This window comes from Macaca nemestrina, chromosome 15, assembly GCF_043159975.1.
Source record: "Macaca nemestrina isolate mMacNem1 chromosome 15, mMacNem.hap1, whole genome shotgun sequence".
In the NCBI taxonomy this organism is placed as follows: Eukaryota; Metazoa; Chordata; class Mammalia; order Primates; family Cercopithecidae; genus Macaca; species Macaca nemestrina.
Window position 1 is genome coordinate 17,345,456 of NC_092139.1, and position 16,846 is coordinate 17,362,301.

Genomic DNA, 16,846 nt, shown 5'->3' on the forward strand with positions numbered 1-16,846 from the left:
AATTTAAATTAGAAACTCTAGAGTAAATCAGCTAGTTAACAAAAGGATTTGAAGCTGAAGGGATAAAAGATATATAAGATAGGAGGGAGTAGAGTGGGAAATGAAAGAACAGAAACTGAATTTTCAGAGCTAGGAGGCAGAGAAAATATACTAAAAAAAGCTCAAAGGTGGTCAATTTCCAGCAATACAGCAGATTAAATAGCCTGAAACACTTAACCCCACCCACAAAAACATCTGGAAATTCTGAGTAAAAGATAACAAGTACTCTTTTACACGAATCACAGGGTTCACAGGAAAGTAAGGGAAATCCCCCATGTCAAAAAACAAGAATGGAACTGAAACCCAACTGGCAGTGTGAACTGATACTATACCAGGGGAGGAGGTGTCACGGGTCTCAGAAAGCAAAGACCTCCGACTGAAATGCAAATACAAGGGCAGGAAATCAGGCCTTGGGGCTCATATAATCCGAAATTACAGCACAGAAACCATCCTTCTGGAGCTAGGAGTCAATTCACCAAGCAAAGGTGTAGCTTCAGATAATAGCATGTTTGCACAAAAGCCATCGAAAGATGAGCTAGTAATTATTAAAGATACAAAAGAAGGTACCAAAATATGCAAACAGAATAATATTATCAAAAAAAAAAAAAAAAGAAGCAGGTTTGATAAAGAACCACGCAGAGGGCCGGGCGCGGTGGCTCACTCCTGTAATCCCAGCACTTTGGGAGGCTGAGGCGGACAGATCACGTGGTCAGAAGATCAAGACCATCCTGGCTAACACAGTGAAACCCCGTCTCCACTAAAAATACAAAAAATTAGCTGGGCATGGTAGCAGGTGCCTGTAGTTCCAGCTACTCGGGAGACTGAGCCAGGAGAATGGCCTGAACCTGGGAGGCAGAGCTTGCAGTGAGCCAAGATCGCACCACTGCACTCCCCAGCCTGGGCAACAGAGCGAGACTCTGTCCACACCGAACAGAGGCCGAAGGAAGCTGGGAAGAGGGAGGAAAGCAAACAAGAAGACCCCTGGAGAAACAAAAATAGAGAAAGTAACTGAGTTCCATTAAGGGCGGAGCTTTAATTTTGCTGAAGGTAGAGTGAAGTGCTGCAACCTTGCTATCAAGGCAACAGAGCTCCGGGAACCACCTTAGAGTCCCCAGCAAGCCTTTTTCTTTTTCTTTTTCTTTTTTTTTTAAACTGAGTCTCATTCTGTTGCCCAGGCTGGAGTGCAGTGGCACGGTCTCGGCTCACTGCAACCACCGCCTCCTGAGTTCAAGCGATCCTTCTGCCTCAGCCTCAGCCTCCCAAAGTGATGAGATTACAGTACAGGCGTGAGCCACCACACCTGGCCAAGCCTTCTTCCTCACTTGTCTGTTTGACTAGTGCTTACTGAATGATGTGTTTATTTCCAATTGCTGCTGTAACAAATCACCATAGATTTAGCAACTTAAAACAATGCAAATTTACAGTACTGGGTTGGGCAAAAGTCTGAACTGGCTCTTTTTTTTTTTTTTTTTTTTAATTGGAGACAGGGTTTTCCTCTGTTCCAGGTTAGAGTGCAGTGGTGCAATCATGGACCACTATAACCTTGAACTCCAAGCGATCTTCTCACCTCAGCCTCCTGTGTAGTTAGGACTACAGGCACATGTCACCAAACCTGGTTAATTTTTCTTCTTATTTTTTGTAGAGAGGAGATCTCATCCAGGCTGGTCTCAAACTACTGGGCTCAAGCAGTCCTCCCGCCTCAGACTCCCAAAGTGCTGGGATTATAGGCATGAGCCACTTAGCTCTCCCAAAGTGCTGGGATTATAGGCTTGAGGTACTTTGGTAAATGCAATCGAAGAAATAAAACAGGGTGGTGTAAGAGAGACTAGGTGCTGGTGGGGCTACTGTAGCATATCAGGTCAGGCTCTTGAGCATTTGAGGTGACAAATAAATTATGAGACGATGGTAACCCTCCAAATGTCTGAAGAAGGCCGGGCGAGGTGGCTCACACCTGTGATCTCAGTACTTTGGGAGGCTGAGGTAGAAGGATCACCTGAGCCTAGGAGTTCCAGACCAGCCTGGGCAATATAGCAAGATCCCATCTAAAAATGACCTATAATGGCCGGGCGCAGTGGCTCGTGCCTGTAATCCCAGCTCTTTGGGAGGCCAAGGCAGGCAAATCACCTGAGGTCAGGAATTTGAGACCAGCCTGACCAACAAGGTGACCCCATCTCTACTAAAAATACAAAAAATTAGCCAGACATGGCGGCGTATGCCTGTAGTCTCAGCTACTCGGGAGGCTGAGGCAGGAGAATCACTTGAGCCCTGGAGGTGGAGGTTGCAGTGAGCTGAGATTGAGCCACTGCACTCCAGCCTGGGGGACAGAGCGAGACTCAGTCTCAAAAAATAATAATAATAAATATAAAATAAAATATAAAAATGGCTTATGAGAACCAAAAAGGGTTGGGTACAGTGGCTCACACCTGTAGTCCCAACATTTTGGGAGGCCAAGTCAGGCGGATCAGTTGAGCCCAGCAGTTGGAGACTAGCCTGGGCAACATGGCAAAACCCTGTCTCTACTAAAATACAAAAAATTAACCAGGTGTGTTGGTGCACACCTGTAGTCCCAGTTACTCAGGAGGCTGAGGAGGGAGGATCACTTAAGCCTGGGAAGCAGAGGTTGCAGTGAGCCGAGATCGTGCCACTGCACTCCAGCCTGGGCAACAGAGTGATGTACTGTCTGAAAAAAAAAAAAAAAAATCAAGGAGATCAAATGTCAATTGCCCCATAGAGATAAATCACAAAGAATAGATGAATATGCCAGGCATGGTGGCTCACACCTGTAATCCCAGCACTTTGGGAGGCCAAGGCAGGCAGATCACGAGGTCAGGGGATCAAGACCATCTTGGTCAACATGGTGAAACCCGGTCTCTACTAAAAATACAAAAAAAATTAGCTGGGCATGGTGGCACACGCCTGTAGTCCCAGCTAATTGGGAGGCCGAGGCAGGAGAATTGCTTGAACTCAGGAGGCAGAGGTTGCAGTGAGCCGAGATCATGGCACTGCACTGCAGCCAAGGGACAGAGCAAGACTCCATCTCAAAATAAATGAATAAATACATAAATAAAATAAAAACTAATTTCTTTCTCTTTTTTTTCTTATTTATTATTACTTTTTTTTCTAGAAACATGGTCTCACTCTGTAGCCTAGTCTGGAGTGCAGTGGTGCAATCATAGCCCACTGTAACCTCAAATTCCTGGGTTCAAGGGACTCTCCAGCCTCAGCCTCTTGAGTAGCTAGGACTACAGGCATGTGTCACCATGCCTGACTCAGGACTCATTTATTGAATGACACTATGTATCAGACCTGTCCCAAGCACATGCCAATGCAGTTCCTATTATGAAAACTTACAGTCCAGACTTGACAAATTCCCAAATGACTACCCTGGAAAATTTCAACCCCTATCCTGGGCCTGTTTCTACATTTGTGAAATGAGCAATTTAAACTCATTATTTCCCCAAGTGTAGGTAAGATTATTTTTGGTAAAATATTTGGGCACCATTAAAAAGCACTGTGGAAAATAATCTTTTTCATTTTTTTTTAATAGAGATGGGGGGTCTCACGATGTTGCCCAGGCTAGTCTCAAATTCCTGGCCTCAAGTGATCCTCCCATCCCGGCCTCCCAAAGTGCTGGGATTATAGCCGTGAGCCACCACACCCAGCCAGTCACCTCTCTTTCTCTCTTTTTTTTTTTTTTTTTTTTGATGGAGTTTGGCTCCCGTTGCCCAGGCTGGAGTGCAATGGTGCGATCTTGGCTCACTGCAACCTCTGCCTCTTGGGTTCAAGCAATTACCCTGCCTCAGCCTCCTGAGTAGCTGGGATTACAGGCACCACCACCACCCCTGGCTAATTTTTTGTATTTTTGGTAGAGATGGGGTTTCATCATATTGGCCAGGCTGGTCTTGAACTCCTGACCTCAGGTGATCCACCCATCTCAGCCTCCTAAAGTGCTGGGATTACAGGCTTAAGCCACCACGCCCGGCCTCAGTCACCCCTTTTTCAATCCTCTTCTAATTTTACCTCTAGTAGGAATCTCAATGTGGTGCAATCTCCTTTTTTGTTTTTGATTTTTTTTGAGTCAGGGTCTCACTCTGTTGCCCAGGCTGGAGTGCAGTGGCACAATCATAGTTCACTACAGCCTTGACCTCCTAGGTTCAAGTGATCTTCCCACCTCAGCCTCCTGAGGCAGGTGCCATTACACCCTGCTAATTTTTTTTTTTTTCTTTTTCTTTTTGTAGAGACAAGGGCCTCCCTATGTTGCCCAGGCTTGTCTCAAACTCTGGCCTCAAAATATTCTCCTACCTCAGTCTCCCAAAGTGCTGGAATTATAGGCATGAGCCACCACCTCCAGCCCAATCTCCTTTTTGACAGAGGACAAGCAGATCTGGACCCTAAAGCCTGTACAGGCAACAATCTCTAGCCAGCATATAATTACATTGTGTTGTTTCACTGTCTTTATTTTTACTTCTAGCTCCCATTTATGGCAAGAGGTATAGGTGTTCTGCTTATGTATTGATACAACGTTTCCTTTTGAAATAAAATTTATATAGCTAAAAATAAGTGAACCAATGCAAGAAAAATGCTAAGTAAATAACATAGATGGTACAGATATAAAAATGCTAAATAATATAGATGATATGGCAAAACTCATAAAGATAGAACAGGAACAACTCAAGTTAGGCAAACTGAGATCTATTTCACTCAGCCCATTTTGCAGGCATGAAACCTAAGGCCCAGAGCAGGTAATAAAATCTCAGCATTATCTCACTGACTCCGACATGGCAAGGAAATTGCAGAGGATGGGTATGCAGTCAGAATTCGTTAGACAGTCATGAATTTCAGGAGGTTCCAAGCCAGCAAGCAGGTCTGCCGGTCAGGTATGCAGATCCTGAATCTACCAGTGATTGTATTGCACCTTCCTTTCCACCTTGTCCCCACTGGACAAGATTCATTCATTCAACAAATACTTATGCTCCCTGCAGCAGTACATATACTAAAATTGGAATAACACAAAGAAGATTAGCATGGCCCCTGTGCAAGGATGACATGCAAATTCATGAAGTGTTTCATATTAAAAGAGAAAAAAAAACCAGCCAGGCACAGTGGCTCATGCCTATAATCCCAGCATTTTGGGAGACCAAGGCAGGAGGATCATTTGAGTCCAGAAGTTCGAGACCAGCCTGGACAACATGGTAAAGCCCCATCTCTATAAAAAATACAAAAATAAGCTGGGAGGCCGTGTACAGTGGCTCATGCCTGTAATCCCAGCACTTTGGGAGGCTGAGGCGGGTGGATCACCTAAGGTCAGGAGTTCGACACCAGCCTGGCCAGCATGGTGTAAACAATAGTTAGCTGGTCATGGTGGCATGTGCCTGTAGTCCCAGCTACTCTTGAGGCTGAGGCACAAGAATCACTTGAACCCAAGAGGCAGAGGTTGTGGTGAGCTGAGATCATGCCACTGCTCTCCAGCCTGGGAGATAGAGCAACAGACTCAGTCTCAAAAAAAAAAAAAAAAAAAAAAATTAGCTGGGCATGGTGGCACGTGCCTATAGTCCTGGCTACTCAGGAGACTGAGGCTGGAGGAACACTTCAACCCAGGAGTTCCAGGCTGCAGTGAGCCGTGATAGCGCCACTGAACTCCAGCCTGGGCGACAGAACAAGACCCTATCTTTAAAAAAAAATATATATATATACACACACACACACACACACACACACACACACACACACGCGCACACACACACACAAATTAGCTGGACTTGGTGGTGGATGCCTACAATCCCAGCTACTGGGGAGGTTGAGGCAGGAGAATCACCTGAACCTGGGATCGGGGTTGCAGTGAGCCGAGTTTGCGCCACAGCACTCCAGCTCGGGCAACAGAGCGAGACTCTCTCTCCGGAAAAAAAAAAAAAAAAAATCCCAAACAAATATTTGTTGACATCCTGCCATTTACCAGGCACTGTGCTAATTCTTAGGAATGTAATGGTGAGACACAAAGAGTAACAGTCTCTCCTCTCAGGACTTTGTAATCCAGTGGGGACAGGGACAGAAAATCAGTTAACACATACACGAAAGCAAGATAATTACAGATTGTAATCAGTGCTACAAAAAAAAAAAAAATAGCTTATGACAGGTACGGAATAACCACATAAGTACTTATTTAACTAGTTAGGCTTCATGGTATTTATTTGTTAATTTACTTTGACCAAGTATAATGTGGTTCAAAATTCAAAAGGTACAAAAGATTTCTGGCAAAAATCTTTTTTCTACTCTTCCCTAGACATCCAGCATCTTTCCCTAGAGACAACAAGAGTTAACCATTTATTGTGTATCCTTTCAGAGGTATTTGAATCATGTACAAGCAAAGGGCTATATACCTCCTGTTTTTTACTTAAATGGTAACATAGAGGCCAGGTGCAGTGGCTTTTGCCTATAATCCCAGTATTTTGGGAGGCTGAGGTGGGAGTCACTGGAAGCCAGAAGTTTGAGACTGGACAACATAGCAAGACCTTGTCTCTACAAAATTTTTAGGCCAGGTGCAGTGGCTCACGCCTGTAAACCCAGCATTTTGGGATGCTGAGGTGGGCTGATTACATGAAGTCAGGAATTCAAGATCAGCCTGGCCAACATGGCCAGGGCTCGGTGGCTCACAGGCCAGGCTGGATTACAGCCTGGCCTGTAAGCCCAGCACTTTGGGAAGCCAAGGTGGATGGATCACTTGAGGTCAGGAGTTCAAGACCAGTCTGGCAAATATGGCAAAACCCCGTCTCCACTAAAAATACAAAAATTAGTTGGCATGGTGACACGTGCCTGTAATTCCAGCTACTTGGGAGGCTGAGGCATGAGAATCGCTTGAACCTGGGAGGCAGAGGTTGCAGTGAGCCGAGATCGCACCACTGCACTCCAGCCTGGGCGACAGAGAGAGACTCTGTTTCAAAAAAATATAAATAAAAATGAAGAATAAAAATACTGCGGCTGGGCGTGGTGGCTCACACCTGTAATCCCAGCACTTTGGGAGGCCCAGGCAGGCGGATCACCTGAGATCAGGAGTTCGAGACTAGCCTCAACATGGAGAAACCCTGTCTCTAATAAAAAAATACAAAATTAGCTGGGCATGGTGGTGCATGCCTGTAATCCCAGCTACTTGGGAGGCTGAGGCGGGAGAATTGCTTGAACCTGGGAGGCGGAGGTTGCAGTGAGCCGAGATCGTGCCATTGCACTCCAGCCTGGGCAACAAGAGTGAAACTCCATCTCAAAAAAAAAGAAAAAAAAGAAAAAGAAAAATACAAAAATTAGCCAGGCATGGTAGTGCACGCCTGTAATCCCAGCTACTTGGGAGGCTGAGACAGGACAATCGCTAGAACCTGGGAGGCAGAGGTTGTGGTGAGCTGAGATCATGCCACTGCTCTCTAGCCTGGGCAACAGAGTAAGACTCCATCTCAAATAAATAAATAAATAAATAGGTAACATGTGTACAATACATACTTCCCACCTTACTTTTTTCACCTACCAGCACATCTTAGACATTTCTTCACTTTCTTTAGGTAAGTGGATAGAAAAGGTAGCCTTTTGTCAAGCACAGAGTTCAGGCTGCGAGTGGGGTACAATCCAGACAATTACAAGTACCAAGAGTTTGACATGCGCAGAAAGAGGAAGACGCCAGTGTACCTGGGCGTGATAAGCAAGGCTCAAGAAGCAACGAGAATGCCAGACAGAGAGGCAGGGTCTGGGCATGCAGGTTCTTGTCAGTCACAAAAGAAGTTTGCCATTTATTCTAATTGCAGTAGCCACCGGATGTGTTTTTAACAGAGTGACACGATCTAACTTGCATTTTCCACTGATAACCCGGTGACTGTGTAGGGAGATGGGTCAAGACTGGGAGAGGATACCAGATGAGAAGTGGCTGTGGTATTCTAGGCCAGAGGGGATATGAGCTTGGGCTAAGATGATGTAGGAGAAAGGATGGGGGTTCAGGGTATATGTTGAAGCTAGACAAGAAAAACTTCAAAACAGATTAGATGTGGAGAGCAAGAGAAAGTAGAGAATTGAGCCCCTGGGAAGTGGATATGGTTAGGGTTTATGGGTGACATCATGTCTGTAACTTGCTTTACAATACTTCAATATAACCAGTTTGTCTGTTTTTGTTTTTGTTTTTGTTTTTGTTTTTTTGAGACGGAGTCTGGCTCTGTCACCCAGGCTGGAGTGCAGTGGCGCGATCTCGGCTCACTGCAAGCTCCGCCTCCCGGGTTTACGCCATTCTCCTGCCTCAGCCTCCCGAGTAGCTGGGACTACAGGCGCCCGCCACCTCGCCCGGCTAGTTTTTTGTATTTTTTTTTTTTTTTTTTTTTTTGAGACGGAGTCTCGCTCTGCCGCCCAGGCTGGAGTGCAGTGGCCGGATCTTAGCTCACTGCAAGCTCCGCCTCCCGGATTCACGCCATTCTCCTGCCTCAGCCTCCCGAGTAGCTGGGACTACAGGCGCCCGCCGCCTCGCCCGGCTAATTTTTTGCATTTTTAGTAGAGACGGGGTTTCACCGTGTTAGCCAGGATGGTCTCGATCTCCTGACCTCGTGATCCGCCCGTCTCGGCCTCCCAAAGTGCTGGGATTACAGGCTTGAGCCACCGCGCCCGGCCTGTTTTTGTTTTTTGAGAGAGTCTCACTGTCTCACTGTGTCACCCAGGCTGGAGTGCAGTGGCGGGATAATGGCGCTCTCTGGCTCAATCTATCCTCCCACCTCAGTCTCCTAAGTAGCCGGGACTACTGGCACACACCACCACACCTGGCTATTTTTGTATTTTTTGTAGAAACGGGGTTTTGGCCAGGTATGGTGGCTCACGCCTGTCATCCCAGCACTTTTGGAGGCCAAGGCAGGCAGATCGCTTGAGCTCAGAAATTCAAGACCAGTCTGGGCAACATAATGAGACTCCATCTCTACTAAAAATACCAAAAAATAGCCAGCATGGTGGTGCACACCTGTGGTCCCAGCTACTCAGGAGGCTGAGGTGGGAGGATTGCTTGAGTCTGGGGGAGAAGCTTGCAGTGAGCTGAGATTGCACCACTGCATTCTAGCTTGGATGACAGAGCAAGATCCTGTCAAAAGAAAAATAAAGGAAAGAAAGGAAAAGGAAGGAAGGAAGGAAGGAGAAAGAAAGCAAGAAAGAAAGAGAGAAAAAGGAGGGGAGGGAGGGAAGGAAGGAAAGAGAGAGAGAAGGAAGGAGGGAGGGAAGGAAGGAGAGAGAGAAAGAAGGAAGGAGGGAGGGAAGGAAGGGGGAAGAAGGAAGGAGGAGGAAGGAAGGAGGGAAGGAAGAAAGGAGGGAAAGAAGGAAAGGAAGGAAGAAGAGCTGAGAATTTGTATTTCTTTCTTTTCTTTTTTTTTTTTTTTTTAAATAATGGGGTTTCACCATGTTGCCCAGGCTGGTCTTGAACTCCTGAGCTCAAGCAATCTGCCAGCTTCAGCCTTCCAAAGTTCAAAGTTTACAGGTGTGAGCCACTGCACCCAGCCTAATCAGTTTGACATTATATAAATGTCAGTTTAAGCCAATGATTTTTTTGGTTTTCTTTTAACATACAGGGTCTCCCTCTGTTGTTGCACAGGCTGAAGCGCAGTGGTGTGATAATAGCTCACTGCAGCCAAATTCCCGGACTCAAGCCGTCGTCCTGCTTCACCCTCCCAAGTAGTTAAGACTACAGGTGCATGCTACCATGCCTGGCTAATTTTTTTTTATCTTTAGTAGAGATGAGGTCTTGCAGTGTTGTCCAGGCTGGTCTCCAACTCCTGACCTCAAGGGATCTTCCTGCCTTGGCCTCCCAAAGTGCTGGAATTATCAACACAAATCACACCACCAAGCTCCCAGTGATTCTCTAAGTGTTGTCGGTGGACAAGCATCACTTGATTAGATTAGATTAGGTTAGATTAGATTAGGTTAGAAATACAAATTCTTGCCCAGCACTGCAGCTCATGGCTGTAATCCCAGCACTTTGGGAGGCCAAGGCAGGCAGATTACTTGAAGTCAGGAATTCGAGACCAGCCTGGTCAATATGGTGAAACCCCGTATTAAAAAAAAAAAAAAAAGAAAAGAAAAAAGAAATACAAATTATCGGCTCCTCCCCAGAGCTACTGAATCAGAAATTCTGGAGGTGAAGCCCGCAGCTAGTGTTTTTAAAAAACCCTCCAGGTGATTCTGATGCATGTTCAAGTTTTATAAACTTTGGTTTAATCCATAATTCTGGAGATGGTCGCTAACTGGCTATTAACTGGGCACAGTGGCTCACGCCTGTAATCCCAGCACTTTGGAAGGCTGAGGCTGGCAGATTACGAGGTCAGGAGATCAAGACCATCCTGGCTAACATGGTGAAACCCCGTCTCTACCAAAAATACAAAAAATTAGCTGGGTGTGGTGGTGGGCGCCTGTAGTCCCAGCTACTCGGGAGGCTGAGGCAGGAGCATCACTTGAACCCGGGAGGCAGAGGTTGCAGTGAGCCGAGATCGTGCCACTGCACTCCAGCCTGAGCAACAGAGCGAGACTCGGTCTCAAAAAAGAAAGAAAGAAAAAAAAAAAAGAATGTAGAATATGAAGACAATTAACCACCATCTTAACAGTAATGGCCACACCAGCAAACTAAAATAGAAGTAAATTCCAGCATGTTTTGGAGACAGGTAAGAAACAAAGGGAGTGTTCTCAACAATGGAACCTTATCAGAAAAAGGGAAGCAATGCTAGACTTGTCTGGAACAGCCTCTTCTAGGTGTGGTTCCCCAGAGCCCTGGGAAAAAACAGGCCTTATCTTGAAAAGAGGAAGGAATGGATGCAAGGAAGTTTGAAGCAAACAATAGCAGTTCAGGCCTTGTTGGAGAGAACTGAGTTGTGTGCAAAAGTAATAAGGGAAAAAGGTTTTTTAAGCGGAGTTCTGACCACAGAAGGCATGCTGTAGGTGGCGGGAGGAAAAAGTTTGTTTCTAAGAACAGAGAAGACAGGAGAACATATAGGTACAGAGAGACAAGGAGACCAGGATTAGAGTCTGGGGTCACCAACTGAAAGGCACATATGACCTTCGGCAAGGGATTTCACCTTCACCTTTTAGTATTTCACTATATTCCCACTCTAAGAAGTTGTAAATTCTAAGAACTCTAAGCACTAAGAATTCTAAGCACTCTAAGAAACTGCTGTAAATTTAAAAATCATTCCCCAAGGCCTTTCTCTTTCTACCATCTTGGAGCCTGTCTGCTTGACAGGGCTTTTTTTTTTTTCTTTTTCTTTTTTTTTTTTTTTTTTTTTGAGACGGAGTCTTGCTCTGTCGCCCAGGCTGGAGTGCAGTGGCACAATCTCGGCTCACTGCAACCTCCACCTCCTGGATTCAAGTGAGTCTCCTGCCTCAGCCTCCCAAGTAGCTGGGACCACAGGTGCATACCACCATGCCTAGATAACCTTTTTTAGTGTTTTGTAGAGATAATATCTCCTTATGTCATATTTAGAGATCCAGGCTGGTCTCTAAATCCTAGGCTCAAGGGATCCTCTCTCCTTGGCCTATCGAAGTGCTGGGATCACTGGTGTGAGACCCCCCGCCCAACCAGGACAGGACTTCTTAAAGGCAGATATGTCTGGAAGGCTGTGGTCTAAGACCATTTTTCGTTTTTCTTTTTTCCTTTTTTTCTTTTGACACAGACTTTCACTCTGTCACCCAGGCTGGAGTGCAGTGGCACAATCTCGGCTCACTGCAACCTCTGCCTCCTGGATTCAAGTGAGTCTCCTGCCTCAGCCTCCCGAGTAGCTGGGATTACAGGTGTGTGCCACCACGCCCAGCTAATTTTATATTTTTAGTAGAGACAGGGTTTCACTATGTTGGTCAGGCTGGTCTCGAACTCCTGACCTCAGGTGATACACCCGCCTTGGCCTCCCAAAGTGCTGGGATTACAGGCGTGAGCCACCACACCCGGCTTTATTTTCTTTTTATTGTAGAGACAGGGTCTCACTATGTTGACCAGCCTGGTCTCGAATTCCTTGGCCTCGGGTAATCCTCCTGCCTCAGCCTCCCAAGTAGCTGGTATTACAGGCACCAGCCACTGCACCCGGCTAATTTTTTCTCTTTTTAGTAGAGACAGGATTTCACCATGTTGTCCAGGCTGGTCTGGAACAACTGACCTCAGGTGATCCACCCACCTCGGCCTCCCAAAGTGCTGGGATTACAGGCGTGAGCCACCACGTCCGGCCAAAAGTAGATTTATTAAAACGTAGTAATAAAAATCATTCCCCAAGAAGGACACACACAATATCACTTTTGTAGTATTTTTGCCAAAAATATTCAACCTGAATCTAAACCTGTGGACACAATCAGACAAGTTCAAATAAAGGTGCTGAAAAAAGCCGAACTGCAAAATATTTAAAGAGGTTTATTCTGAGCCAAATATGAGTGATGATGGCTAGCAGAAGACTTTTGTTGTTGTTTTTTTGAGGCAAGGTCTTGTTCTGTCATCCAGCCTGGAGAGCAGTAGCATAATCTCAGCTCACTGCAACCTCCACCTCCCCCTGGGCTCAAGCAATTCTCCTGTCTCAACCTCTGGAGTAGCTGGGACTACAGGTGTGTGCTACCACACTCAGCTAATTTATTTATTTATTTATTTATTTATTTATTTATTTATTTATTTTTCATTTTGAGACGGAGTATCGCTCTGTCACCCAGGCTGGAGTGCAGTGGTGTGATCTCAGCTCACTGTAACCTCCGCCTCCCAGGTTCAAGCAGTTCTCCTGCCTCAGCCTCCCGAGTAGCTGGGACTACAGGCCCATGCCACCATGCCTGGCTAATTTTTGTATTTTTAGTAGATACAGGGTTTCACCATATTGGTCAGACTGGTCTCAAACTCCTGACCTCAGGTAATCCACCCACCTTGGCCTCCCAAAGTGCTGGGATTACAGGTGTGAGCCACCGTGCCTGGCCTAATTTTGTATTTTTAGTAGAGACGGGGTTTCACCATGCTGGCCAGGCTGGTCTCAAACTCCTGACCTCAGGTGATTTGCCTGCCTCGGCCTCCCAGAGTACTGGGATTACAGGCATGAGCCATCGTGCCAGGCCTTGAGGTTGGTTTTATACATTTTAGGGGAACATAAGATATCAATCAATACATGTGAGATGTACATTGGTTCAGTCCAGAAAGGTGGAACAACTCAAAGTGAGCAAGGGTATTTATAGGTCACAGGTGGTTTCAAAGATTTTCTGATTGGCTGAGAGTTAAGTTACTATCTAGAGATCTGGAATCAAAAGAAAGGAGTGTCTGGGTTACAATAAGGGGCTATGGGCCAGGCGTGGTGGCTCAAACCTGTAATCCCAGCACTTTGGGAAGCCGAGACGGGCGGATCACGAGGTCAGGAGATTGAGACCATCCTGGCTAACATGGTGAAACCCCGTCTCTACTAAAAATACAAAAAAAAATTAGCCGGGTGAGGTGGTGGGTGCCTGTAATCCCAGCTACTGGGGAGGCTGAGGCAGGAGAATGGCATGAACCCGGGAGGCAGAGCTTGCAGTGAGCCGAGATCCGGCCACTGTACTCCAGCCTGGGCGACAGAGCGAGACTCCGTCTGAAAAAACAAAAAAAAAAACAATAAGGGGCTATGGAGACAAGGTTTGTATGAAGTAGATGAAGTCTCATAGGTGGCTGCCCTTAGAGACAATAGAGGACAAATGTTTCTTATTTGTTGGGCGGGCATGGTAATTCGTGCCTGTAATCCTAGCACTTTGGGAGGCCAAAGCGAGAAGATCACTTGAGCCCAGGACTTCAAGATCAGCCAGGGCAACGGAGTGAGACCCTATCTCTGTAATTTTTTTTTCTTTTTAATGTTTTCTAGTCAGACCTTTATAGGATGCTAGCTTCTCAGTTAATCTCACCAGGATTGGGAGAGCCTGGAAGAGGAAAAATCTAGTTATGTTCATAGAAATTCTTTAAAATGAAAATTTTCTCCCACAAAAGAAGCCTTTGTAGGGCCATTTTTTTTTTTTTCCTAATGGGGTGAGGGGAGTGGGAGAAAGGAGGAGGCTCCTGGGGCCATTTCAATATATGGCAAGGTAACATTTTTTTTTTTCTTTTTGAGACAGTGTTGCTCTGTCGCCCTGGCTGGAGAAAGAAATAACCATAAAAATAGCTAATCAGCAGCCCATGCTACTGCTCTGCCTATGAAGTAGCCATTCTTTTATTCCTTTAGTTTCTTTCTCTTTTTTTTTTTTTTTTTGGAGATGGAGTCTCGTGCTCTCCCTCAGGCTAGAGTACTGTGGCGCAATCTCGGCTCACTGCAGCCTCTGCTTCTTGGGTTCAAACAATTCTCCTGCCTCAACCTCCTGAGTAGCTGGGATTACAGGCATGTACCACCACACCTGGCTAATTTTTATATTTTTTTAGTAAAGACAAGGTTTCGCCATGTTGGCCAGGCTGGTCTTGAACTCCTGACCTCAGGTGATCCACCCACCTTGGCCTCCCAAAGTGCTGGATTACAGGCGTGAGCCACTACCCAGTACTGAAATGTTGCTTTTTTTTTTTTTTTTTTTTGTCTTTGTTTTGTGGCTGGGTGCGGTGGTGCACACCTGAAGTCCTGACTACTTGGGAGGCTGAGGCAAGAGTATCCCTTGAGAAGTTCAAGGCTGTGGTGAGCTACAATTGCACCACTGCAGTCTTGTCTGGGTAACAGAGTGAGACCTTATCTCAAAAAATGAATGAATATATCTTTGTCTTTTGAAATCTACCCTCTTCTTCCAAGTCTGGCTCAGGGACTAGTTGGACGAGGGTGACTGATTTCTCTTCGTTTGCCCAGGACTCTCTCAGTTCTAGTTATTTATTTTTTTGAGACAGAGTCTCACTCTGTTGCCCAGGCTGGAGTGCAGTGGTGTGATCTCAGCTCACTGCAACCGCTGCCTCCTGAGTTCAGGTGATTCTCTTGCTTCAGCCTAGTGAGTAGCTGGGATTACAGGCATGTGCCATGACACCCAGCTAATTTTTTTTTTTTTTTTTGAGACAGAGTATCACTGTCACCTAGGCTGGAGTGCAGTGGCGTGATCTCAGTTCGCTGCAACCTCTGCCTCCTGAGTTCAAGTGATTCTCCTGCCTCATCCTCTCAAATAGCTGGGATTACTGACATGCACCGTCAAGTCCGGCTAATTTTTGTATTTTTAGTAAAGATGGGGTTTCACCATGTTGGCCAGGCTAGTCTCAAACTCCTGACCTCAGGTGATCCACCCGCCTCAGCCTCCCAAAGTACTGAGATTACAAGCGTGCACCACCACACCCGCCTGGCTAATTTTTGTATTTTTAGTTGAGACGGGGTTTCACCATTTTGGCCAGGCTGGTCTCAAACTCCTGACCTCAGGTGATCCATCTACCAGTAATCCCAAAGTTCTGGGATTACAGCCATGAGCCACCATACCCATCGACTCTTTCGGTATTAGCACTGCAAGTCCTACAATCCAGAAACCTCCCTCAATCCCAGGAACATCATGATAGTTGGTTACCCTAAAGGGAGACCCAAGTCCTCTCAGCTGGGCATAAGTCTCCCTACAAAAATGAAGAAATGAGGCCGGGCACGGTGGCTCACGCCTGTAATCCCAGCACTTTGGGAGGCCGAGGTGAATGGATCACGAGGTCAGGAGATCAAGACCATCCTGGCTAACGCGGTGAAACCCCGTCTCTACTAAAAATACAAAAAATTAGCTGGGCGTGGTGGCGGGCGCCTGTAGTCCCAGCTACTCGGGAGGCTGAGGCAGAAGAATGGCGTGAAACCAGGAGGCGGAGCTTACAGTGAGCCGAGATCGGGCCACCTTACTCCAGCCTGGGCAACAGTGCGAGACTCCCTCTCAAAAAAAAAAAAAAGAAGAAGAAGAAGAAAGGAAAGTATTTCCATTAGAAGCCACCATTTACCCTCCTCCTGACCTAGGAAAGTTTCTCTAGGCTCAGGTCTATACTTACCTGAAAACCCCTGGGAGATAAGCAAAAGATAACATTGACTGTGCTAATTTTCCAGTTGCAAATGTGGCTATTAAAGTCAGGGGACTGGCCAGATGCGGTGGCTCACACCTATAATCCCAGCACTTTGGGAGGCTGAAGTGGGTGGATCACGAGGTCAGGAGTTCAAGACCAGCCTGGCCAAGATGGTGAAACCCCATCCCTACTAAAAATACAAAAATTAGCTGGGCGTGGTGGCAGGTGCCTATAATCCCAGCTACTCGGAAGGCTGAGGCAGGAGAATCACTTGAACCCCGGGGGTGGAGGTTGCAGTGAGTCGAGATCGCGCCACTGAACTCCAGCCTGGGCAACAAGAGTGAAACTCCGTCTCAAAAAGAAAGAAGGAAAGAAAGTCAGGGGACCAGAGATACTTAGGTCCTGAAACTTTGTTAAATTCTGGTAAACTTTTTAAAGCCCTATATCAAATTGATTCAAATTAATGAGAAATTTTAGCTCTGTTCCAAGCATTATTCATGTAACAAAACAAATGATCACAAGTTAAATCGTACTATTCCTTCTAGCCCTCAAAGAGAAGCCCTGTTATTCAGCTGCTAGCTCTCTTGTGTGCTTATCTCAGTTTTCAGTTCCTCTGGGTAGGGGTGTGTGTGTGTGTGTGTGTGTGTGTGTGTGTGTGTGTGTGTGTGTGTGTATTTGAAATAGAGTCTCACTCTTGTTGCCCAGGCTGGAGTGCAATGGTGTGATCTCAGCTCACTGCAATCTCCACCTCCCAGGTTCAAGCGATTCTCCTGCCTCAGCCTCCCAAGTAGCTGGGATTACAGGAGCCTGCCACCACGCCAGGCTAATTTTCTTTTCTTTTCTTTTTTTTTTTTT

The 16,846-nt window shown here is 46.2% G+C and overlaps 1 non-coding gene across 1 annotated transcript; it reads left to right on the forward strand.

The window, feature by feature from the left end:
• Positions 1 to 5,008: 5,008 nt before the first annotated feature.
• On the forward strand, positions 5,009 to 5,115 carry LOC112429280 (U6 spliceosomal RNA). Its single transcript, XR_003021472.1, has one exon. It is a non-coding gene; the product is annotated as a U6 spliceosomal RNA (small nuclear RNA).
• Positions 5,116 to 16,846: the final 11,731 nt, after the last annotated feature.